An 11,658-nucleotide genomic window follows, 5' to 3' on the forward strand; every position below is an offset into this window, starting at 1 on the left:
ATCCCACCATCGCACAAACTGTATTTTGGGAGCGCATTTCACGGAGTAGATGATCTTCTAGAAAAGACGATGCATGGGAAAAGTTAATCCCAACACGAAGTAATATGAATGGAAGTTGATGGTCATTTTTCCTAGCAGTGACGCCCTTGCCCTATCATCTTTCACCCGCTTGACGTAAACCCCAAATAGAATTGCATGTTTGTACGCCTCAAGAAAATCCTGAAACAGCTTTCGGAATTGATCTTGACATACATAACCTTGCAATAGCCTACTTTTCCAGAAGAACCACCTTGACAGTACAAGGATGGAGGACACTCGTCACTTTTGCGATCTGGAGAAGACATCTCAAAGTCCATGGAAAAAGTCCGAAGAAAAATATTTAGAAGGCATCTCGCGAAAAAATATATCTATATATATAAGGAATGCGAGCCCAACGCTTATTCGCAGGCCTCACGGCCTTCACACCCTCATTTAGCACGAGCCCAACCTGCAAAAGTCCAGCAGCAGGCCAAGCCCCATAGCCTAGACATAGTTCTCCATCTTTCTCGTGAAAGTACATCAATTTTAATTAATATGAGTACATCAATGTGATCATCATAGAATTTTCTCCGATCTTCTTGAGTAATAAGCTTGCAGTCCTAGTTGATTGATAGTAAAATTCATAGGTTGACCATAAAGATAAAACCAAAGTAACAAAAGTAATATTTTCGGTGCCAAGAAATGAGTTGAGATACTCGCTCCATTTCTATGTTTGGAGCCAACAAACTAAGCCCAGCTCTCTACGGTACAACCCAAAGGCCACATGACCACAAAAAGCCCGAGGCCACATGGCCCAACAAGCTAGCAAGAGAATCGGCCCATGCCGGTCTCTCTCTATCCCTCACCTCTCACCTGCACAGGCTTATGCCTAGCAGTCTTAAAGGTCTGGCCTAAGTCGGCCTCCCTGCGCCCCAGCGCACTCTTCTCAACCTGAGCCGAGCCAAGCCCTTGGCTCATGCCAACAGACTCCCTTGCCACACCACTAGCAGCACAGTGGCACCCCTGCCACATGTTTCACATGACCTTGGCCCTTGCCGAGCCAATTTTTCAAGTCCATAGACTACCAAAAAAATTCAAGAAGAAGAAAATTCAAAATTTTCTAACCTTGGTGTGGCACGGGAGAAGAACAACAACAACGAGAGATGACTCTTTGTAAGGGCAAGAGAAAAAGAAAGCTAGGGGAGGGATAAAAAATTCCTCTAGCTTCTTTTTCTTGTTGGAATGAAGATTGTTCTCCAAATTTATTTAATCCCTTACTTAAGGCATAATTAAATAGGTATTAGGGGCAATTAGTTTCTTTTTCCTAGAAGAAGTCTATCTCCAAATCAAGAAAGAAGATCAAGTTCAAATTGGGAAACAACTTTACAAACCCAAGCAGCTTGAGATTTCTACACCTACTGCCATTTTTCTACGTGCAGCCTAGTAGGTGTGGGGGCATTTGTGGAGCCTAAAATAATCTCAAAAATTCTAGAGGCGATATGTGGACTTTTGCTCAAGAAAGACAAGATTGCCGTCAATAAATGGGCAGGCTTCTCAGATGCATAAATGCGCAGCTCACACCCTTGAAGGTTCCAGCAGCTGAACACGACTGCCCAGAACTCACCTTTCCCTAGGAAGAAAAAGTCAAAGCATTAAAGATAAGGCTTTAATACATTCCCAATTGAAGATTGCCTCCAATTAAGTAAGTAATCCCAATTTAAATCAATTAGGGATAATTACTTCATTATCTCAAGATATTATTTCCTATTTAATATATTGAGAATATTTCTCCAAATACATTGGCCAATAGGATGCCGTCACGTGTAGGGCAAAACCCTAACACCATGGCCGGCCCTATCCCTATAAATATCTCATATTCTACTAATTTTCAGAAGCTTTTGCTACCCAAAAAGCCCTAAATACTTTACTCTCTTAGAGAAACTGACTTAGGCATCGGAGATCCATTGGCCTAACCCCCCTATCTCGTGGACGCATAAGGCTTAGGTCTTTGATCAAAGGTGTTGATTGTTTTGTAGATGCATTTTCGTCAAGACTGAAGACCGCGAAAATTTGGATCGACAATATAGGCTCGAGGAAATCTGGTAGAAGCGAGGCAAGATATGAAAGAGAAAAATTGCATTGTATAGGCTCGAGGAAATTTGGCAAAAGTGAGGTAGAGCAAAGCTAGGGGTTCTTTAGCCTTGATACCATCTAAAATTAGATAGTTTGACCTTGGGCCTTGCAAAGATTAAAATTAAACAAAAAAAAAAAACTAGTGCTAGATTACATATTCAATTTAATCATTTGAAGTGTATTTTATTAAAATTTATAATCTATTTTTGTTATTTAATATGCATTTTGATTTAATATGTCCACATTAAAATTTAATTATTAATATACACATATTAATTATTTCAATTATAAATGAACATAAATAAGAAATTATTAGAAGAAATTGGTGACAAAAATATGTAAATACATATATGTATAGAAATGACTGTATCAAAATATATAAAATTGACTTCTTTGTACTGAAATGTTTGTACCAAAATATATTATAACAAACCTAAATATATGTACCGAGATGTATTATATTGAATTAGGTACCTATATGTCAAGACCGAAATGTAGATGCCAAAATGTACGTACCGGTATGTAGTATATTAAATTAATGTATTTAAATGTCAATACCGAAATGTGTGTACCAAAATATATTATATTGAATTAATGTACATATATATTTGTATCAATGGATATACCTAAATATAACAAATTAGTTAATATACCTAAATGAAGAACATAGAAATTGCATTAGAATATATTATATAACAAAATTAGTTTACCTAATTGTAGACATCAAAATATATTATGACACACCCCGATCCTAGAATCAAGGCGTGCTGGCATCACGCCTTGATTCTAGGATCGGGGTGTGTCATATAATGATGAATAAAATGAAATGAAAATTTAAATGTAATTAATACATTAAAAATAGGAAGAAAAAGAGATATAAAACATCAAAGTATAGTTAATAAATTAGGTGATTAAATGCATCAAGGACGAAAATTGGATTTTAATCTTACATAATGTTAAAGTCTAAAACTCATATTTTTTAAGGATTAAATTGAAGTTTTTGTTGCAGTATTATTAGATTAAGAATGTAATTGTGTAAATCATAACATATCTAGGGATATCTTGAAATATTTTATGGGGTTAGATATTATCCTATTAGAGTTGTAATCTTATTAGGGTAAGGATTTAACCTTCTCTACTACTATAAATAAAGACACAAGGGGGTGATACAACACACATCTCATAATTACATATCTCTCTTCTCTCCATGTTGCCACCAGCCCCTCTCCTTCTATGTCCTTTATACAATTCAGTTAAATCATGCCTACAACAATTTTGAATATGTTATGCAAGAATGATTTCATTGATACTGAATTATACAATCTTTTATACATAATTTTTCTATTAGTCAACAATACAACTATGGAAATGAAATAACAGCAAACTCATTACAAATCAATTGCAAGGAAATCTCGTCTAATCTAACCTCTTGAAACTAGAGATTCTAATTTAAGTCATGATTTCTTTCCAACATATTTGACGTTTTTAGAATTAAGGAGTATTGCCGGATCTGGCCGGACTTTATATATTCAGCAGATAATGATTGAAATTACACAATTTATAATCTATATGTAGCTGCTAATTGTCAAATACGTGTTGAATAATGAGAGCAGATCCAAAGGAGAATTCATATAAAGTGCACCGACATCCTTCATTGAGTCCATCTGAATTTGACTAAGAACACCAGTGATCCAATTTGTATTGCCTGTTATTCCTTTCCCTAAGCAGAAATCAAAATTATATTCCTATGCTAGCTAGTTACTTTATGTCATGCATGGTAGTTTGTCAATTTCCTTTTGTTTTTCTGTTACAATGTAGCCAGGGAGGGAAACCCTTGACCTAATCAAATCTTAATGTATCCCAACCAACTCTCGAAACTTGGACGAAGCCAAAGACTTGCCAATTTTGTTTTATGTAATATGATTGAAACTTAATCATAAACGGTGGATGATCGTGATATGCTCAATCAGAATGAAAAAGTAAAGACTCTTCCTGGATATAATCTTGCGTAACTAGGCCGTGGCCTATCCAACAATTGGCCTTGCAAATCCTTTAGTTGTTCCGGTACGAAAGAAACTTAGTAGCATTAAATAGAAAACAGCTGAATGGAGTACGTTGACGTAAATTAGCAGCATCTAGAGCCTGCAGTGTCATTGGAAAAAGACAGGCATCCCACATCAGATGATAATGATAATATTTTTAATATAAAATCAGTCACTTGGTTTCAAATTGATGTCATTGGAAAAATACAGGCATCCCACATCAGCTGATAATGATAATATTTTTAATATAAAATCAGTCACTTGGTTTCAAATTGATGTCATTGAAAAAAGGCAGGCATCCCACATCAGCTGATAATGATAATATTTTCAATATAAAATCAGTCACTTGGTTTCAAATTGATGTGCATCGAACCGTTTGAGCTCGTTTGGTACACATTGCAATAGAAATTTAGTAAATTAAAAGTAGGTTAAATAGTGACGACACATGAGGGTAGATAATGTGTGTGGTGTGTGCAATGCGTTGGATGAAACAGAGAACCACCTATTTTTTCGATGTAATTTTAGTCATCTATTCTAGTTTTGCTCTCCTCTTCACCTGAATTCCCACGAATTGGAAGGAACTGATTTTCTTGAAAGTTGGGGAAAGTTCCATGAGTGTGTCCAGGGTAGGGAAAACGCAGATGAGATATATCAAGAATTTACTTTTGGTTTATGGAGACTTTGGAAAAACAGAAACGAAGTTGTCTTTAGTGGGCTGCATCGCCAGCCTTTAGAAGTTGTGGATTTATGGAGGAAGAACATCAATGAATTTAGGGCTGCTTCAGCTAGTGTGGAAGTTGACGATTGGGCCAAGGAAGCATGTTCTTCTAAAGCTGCTACCCGTCCAGCCCTTCACTGGCAAAGACCAAAGTACGGGACCATCAAGATCAACACGGATGCGGCCTGGTGCAAGAAAACCCATTGTGCTGGTGTGGGTTGGGTGGGGCTTGATTTGCGGAGGTGCTCCAAGCTACGGGTCGCTCGAGTACTGAGCTTTGTCACAGCGCAGCTGCAGCCGAAGCTATTGCGATCCGCACTGCTTTGGCGGCTTGTATTAACCACGGATTCAATCATGTTTCTGTTGAATCTGATGCTAAGCTGATTATTCAAATGCTCAGGAAGGAAGTGTCTGCCGACTTTAGCTTGGATTGTGTTCTTGGCGATATCGAGATTCTAGTGCGAAAGTTGACGGCGGTGACGTTCGCGTTTGTGCCTAGAGAGAGCAATCATGCTGCTCACTTGGTGGCTAAGTATGTGTTCAAGGAAGGTCGAGACTATTTGGGATTGTGTTGGCCCAGCTTTTTTGTTTAATGCTCTTGCTAAAGATGTAAACCTTATGATTTGTCTTTAATATATTCTATCCTTTGCCAAAAAAAAAAATTAGGTTAAATAGTGAAATAAGAAAATTATGACCACATAAAGGATAAAAGATGAATTTCTCTTGAATAAAATACTTATTTATTCCAATTCTTCTTAAAACAGTAGAATTAGAAGGATGAATTTACTTCATGGTCCTCTTCTAATCTCCTCCAAATAAAAAAATCTTTCACATCTTTCACTTCTCTCATTTCAATATACCTTGAAAATGGGTAATTATATATGTATTATAATCCAATCATGTACACCGAACCAGCCATTATATAAGGATCTGTCATTTGACAATGGCATACTCTCAACCCTAATTGGTCATATATATATATACACACACTCTCACTTTTTAATAAACAGGTACCAAAACCCTGTTCGTTCGTGTGTGTGTGTGTATGTGTGTGTATAGAAACGGACATGAAATCTGGCTCGTTAGCAAATAAAGAGAGTATTTTAAAACTCCAAACATATCACATAGCTCATGCAAAAACGTGCGTTTTATGTGCAAAATTTTGATCAATATTGTTTTTCGTATTGCGAGTCAATTCTTCAGATGCTAAACCTCTTTTTATTTATATATTTATTAGTATCTGCATAACAATTAAATAAGAGAAATTTTATTTGAATCTATATAACTTTTTCTGTACTTAGCTTAAGCTTTAAATATGAGTAGTCACTTTTATCGTATTGCATAATTACCATCAAGTACAAGACGAAATTAACAATAACACTAAAATTTGTTAATAAACCCCACCCAATAATTTTAGAGCTTGTTCTCTAATCGGATAGTTCGGCACCCAATTGCCTTTGGAGTAAACAATTTCTTTAGCTTTGAGAACAACAATAGGGAGCTTCTCTTGCCATTCTTTGTTCTTTTTAGTTGCAAAGCTATGGATCTCATTCACAACCCTAATTGATAGCTAAATAGGTTGGGCTTAAAGTTTTATTTTTTTTCTTTCAACTTTCTGCATTTTTTGAGTAAGAGAACATAATTGTAGTGTATAATGCTGAGTTTTTACTTATTTGGTTCTTTTAAAGTGTTGTACTTTGCAATATATGTTGTTTCATGGGCAGAACACACAGACCGTAAAACCCTTTGGGATTGAACTAATTATGCCGTTAGCATGATAAGTCGAGGCAATGAGATTGTAAACCATTGAAGAATGTTGATGAAGAAGATTATGCAAGGAAGAGAGAAAGAGGGAGAAGTCGAAGATTGAGAGAGTTCAGAGAGAGAAGTAATCTTTGGAATTGTATTATCTTTCTTGTTAGTTACTATTGTTTGTTACAAGATATATATAGTTGTTTTGGTAGCCTGTACTCTAAGCTACATTATAACCAACTTAACTAACTCTATAAGCTCTCGATACATGTCCATTTCATAGCCGTAGGATCTTAATATTCCTAACATCCTTCCTCAAGCTCAGGGGTAGAGAAATTGAGCCCGAGATTGGCACAGTGAGTTTGAAAAAGTGGTGCAGAGAGTCCTTTGGTAAGAATATCAGCAAACTACTCATTCGAAGACACGAAGTGCACTTGCAATTGTTGTTTTGCTACCCTTTCTCGTACAAAATGTACATCAACCTCAATGTGCTTTGTGCTTTGATGTTGAAATGGATTACAAGTCTGTGCTATAGCAGATAAGTTGTCACAAAAGAGGAGTGGTTTTTCTACAACTGGAACACGCATGAAATTCAATAGTTGTTTAATCCAATCGAGTTCAACAGTTGTATTTGATAAAGCCCAATATTCAACTTCAGTTGATGATCTAGACACAGTGTTTAGTGTTTTGTTTCTTTGACATCCATGAAATGGGATTAGAACCCAAGAACACCACAAGTCTAATAGTTGACCTTCTATCATTAAGGTCTCTAGCCTAGTCTGCATCACTATATGCGGTAACATCAAGTGAGCCTTTGACATAATGAATACCACAGCTTTGAGTAGCCTTTAAGTACATGAGAATCCATTTTACAGCCATAAAATGTGATTCCATAGAGCTTTGCATAAATTGACAGACCTGATTCACTGCAAATGTAATGTCAAGTCTAGTGAATGTCAAGTATTGTAAGGCACCAACCAAGCTTTTGTAAAGTGAAAGATTATTGTAAGCCTTTCCATCATTGTTGAGTAGTTTTTTGTAGGGCAAACATGGAGCAGCACAAGGTTTGGACAACAACATTTCAAACTTAGTTAACAAATCTGTAACATATTTATCCTGGGGGAGATAAGTCATCATTCTTCTGCATAATTTGAATCCCCAGAAAATAGTGTAGTGGCCCCAAATCTTTGATATCAAACTCCTTAGTGAGAGATTGAATAACCTCAGTAATGGCTTATGTAGCACTCCCTGTTATAATAATGCCATCAACATATAAAAGCAAGATCACCACTAAATTGTCAACAATTTTCACAAACAATGATGAATCTGTATAAGTGGACTTCAACTTGGTAAAAACTTGGTGAACCTCTCACTCTAAGCCTTGGTGCCTATTTCAATCCATATAGTGACTTATGAAATATGTAAACATAGTCTTCATGTTTATAATCAACAAACCCAAGTGGTTGTGCCATATAAACTTCTTCTTGCAATATGCCATGAAAGAATGCATTTTTCACATCCAATTGTCTCAATGTCCAGCCAAAATGTGATGATAATGCTAGAACTAGTCTCACTATTGTACGTTTAACAACTGGACTAAAGGTCTCTCCATAATCAATGCCCTTTTCTTGATTAAATCCTTTAACCACTAGCCGTACCTTATATCTCCCAATGGAACCATTAGCATTCTTTCTTTTTTTTCTTATTTGCACCTAACTAAGTTCTTGTGTTTTGGCAATGGAACCAAGGACCATGTACCTTGACTGTGTAAAGCTAAAATCTCATTTTTTTCATAGCAGCATGCCATACTGGGGATTTTAATGCAGATTTGTATGTTGCAGGTTCAACTTGAGACAAATCAACTCCTTCATATTCATGAACAACAGCAAGTAAAGCAATTTTTTTAATAATGCCACTATTTCACCTTGTTTGCATAGGATGTAAAAACTGGAGTAATAAATAGAACACTTGCAGTTGTTCAGGTTGGAATTCAGGTACCACAAGGAATGTAGAAGACAAGGGCTGTGTTGTTGATGAATCAATGGATTGACTAACAGTTGAATCTTCTGTACTGCAGTTAGAACTGTAGTGGAGTCTTCTGAAGATTGATTAATGACAGTATTTGGCATGACACTAGATGTAGGATCTAAAACTAATGGTGTGGGACCTGGTGATAAACTCATGGTGGAGTGATTGTGTGAATTTGGTAACACAAGAACATTATGTGATCTAGAACTGGAGTTGGTGTTTATATGCGTGATGAAGGTGGTGAAGAAGAGATAGAGTCAGGTTTAGACACCAAAGAATGGTAAGGAAGCTCTGTCTCATCAAATATTACATGTCTAGAGATATACATTTTGTTTCTAGATACAGCATAGCAGAGATAACCTTTATAGTTGGATGCATACCCCAAAACAACACATTTTGTTGTTCTGGGATCTAATTTGGTACTGTTCTATAGTCTTAACCAGGGATAACAAGAACAACCAAATACTTTCAAATGTTGTATCTCATGTATGAAATTATGCAACAATTCAAATGGAGACTTTTTTTTCCAATGAAGAAAATGGCATTCTATTGATTAGGTACACTGAGGTTTGGCAAGCAAAAAACCAAAACGAAGATGGTAAAGAAGCAGATTGTAACAAAGTGATGGATGTTTCACTAACATGTCTATGTTTTCTCTTAGATATCCCATTTTGTTATAGTCTATGAGGGCATGCCAGTTGATGCTTTATGCCTTTATCAGAGAGAAATTTTTGAAATGCTTTACTTATATATATTCACCACCACCGTCACTTTGGAGAGTTTTAATGGATACTTAAACTGGTTTAGAATGAAATTGTAAAATGAAACAAATATACTTGAAACTTCATTTTTATTGCAGATTGGGAAAATCCAATAATCTTTGGTACAATGATCAATGAAGGTTATACAGTATTTGAATCCTTCTAGAGACACACAAGGAGCAGGACCCCACACATCACTATGTACAATATCAAAAGGTTTTACAGACTTGACTACTGAAGAAGAAAAGGGCAGCTTACTAAGTTTACCCTCTAAACATGTATGACGTAGTGAAGGTGTTTTATCAGCAACACAAGGGACATGTGAAGATGTTAAAACTTGAGAAACTATTGGATTAGAGGGATGACCTAGCCTATTATGCCAAAGACTTACTGTAATTTGTTTTCCAAGAAAAGCTGCAATTCTTCTTTGATTGATATCTGCATGAGAATTTGGTGAGATTATAGGGTACAATCCATTGTTACATCCCTTTAACAGTGTCCTCTATGCGGCTTTGTCCTGAATCCAAAATGAAAATGCATTGAAAATCAACCAACAATTATTATCCAAACAGATCTTATGCACATATAATAAGTTTTGAGACAGTTTTGGCACATAAAGAATATAATTAAGACTAATAGGCTACATTGGAGTTTTGATAAGAGTGGAACCAATGTGAGAGATAGCTAAACCTTCACCATTAGCTGTCGGATTGTCTCATTTGATGGATATGGAGTTGCCAATGAGAGATTACTTAACTTTGATGTCATGTGATTATTGACACCTAAATCAGTAATCCAAACATATAGCTGTGAAGGTGCAAATGGCACTGAGAATGGATAGTAAGTACCATTAGGTGTTGCAACATGCATAACAATCATTTGAGAAGTAGCATTCTTTTGAAGACATGTTTCTGCACTGTGATATGGATTTCCATAGATGGGGCACCCTTAGGGAACACTTGTATTTCGATATCTGCAAGCATCAGCAAGATGGTTATGCTTGCCACATATTTGACAACCCAGTGAGGAAGTTGTGTTTCTGAATCTACAAGTGGATGTCAAATGATTATTTTTCCCACAAATTTGGCAAATTTGAGCCTGAAAGCCATAATTCTATATTCTTTGTGGTGATGTCCCAAGAATTCCAAGGGCATGATTAGAATGAAAGTTCTTGCTATTACCAAATTTTGGATTGAAGTTGGAACAAAACTAATTGTTGCCTTTACTATTGTGATTAAAGGATTTATATGCATTTGAATTGGAACTCACATGCTTGCCATCAGAGTTGAAAAAAGATTGATTTTTAGAGGTCAAGCCATTGCTTTGTGCCATTAGTACAGACACCACAGGTGATGTAGAGACATTTTCGAGCTATGTTTCTTCAACAAGTAATTGAGATCTAAGATCCTTCAATGATATCACAGTCCCATGACCCCTAATCACAGATCTTATGGTATTGAATTCAGGAGGCGGACCATTTAGTGTAAGAATCACATCATCATCATCAAAAAATACACTAGCAGCAGACAATAAATCTCTTGCTTTTTAATTTTCTACAAATATACAGTGATAGAATTATTACCCTTCTTTATAGTTTGAAGCTCATATTTGAGTTGATAGATACTTGTTCTTGTAATGGTAGAAAATTGTTCTTTAAGTAGGGTCCACAATTCTTTGGAGCTAGTACTGCCAATCGCACAAGAAATTGTACCAGGAGACAAAGTTGCAGTAATCAACTGCATTAGTGCTTTATCATGCATTTTCCAGACCCTGTAGTCATTAGATTGAACCCGTATAGAAGAATCACTACACAGAAGTGTAGAATTATCAGAAGAATCTTGATCAAACTGGGCAGGACAAGGTATCTAACTATCAACAAAACCAATGATACTATAGCCTTCAAGAAGTAACTGCATCTGGAAATGCCAGGCCAAATAATTCGTCTCATTCAGTTTCACGTTTACGGAACTTGAAACCGATGAAATCAAGGAAGCAATTGGAGATTGTAGAATCTGTAACTAATCAGCTGTCACCATTGTTGTAGATTATGATGAATTCCCAAGAAATCTTGATAGAGAACAACTCGTAAACACTTGGTGTGTATGCTTTTGACAACGGAGGATCAGAAGAAGAGGTGAAGACGAAGAACCCAAATCACCAGAAAAGATGGCAGAGAAAGATTATAGATGTACAGAAGCAAATAAGC

The sequence above is a fragment of the Malus domestica genome, chromosome 02 (genome assembly GCF_042453785.1).
Source record: "Malus domestica chromosome 02, GDT2T_hap1".
Lineage (NCBI taxonomy): Eukaryota > Viridiplantae > Streptophyta > Magnoliopsida > Rosales > Rosaceae > Malus > Malus domestica.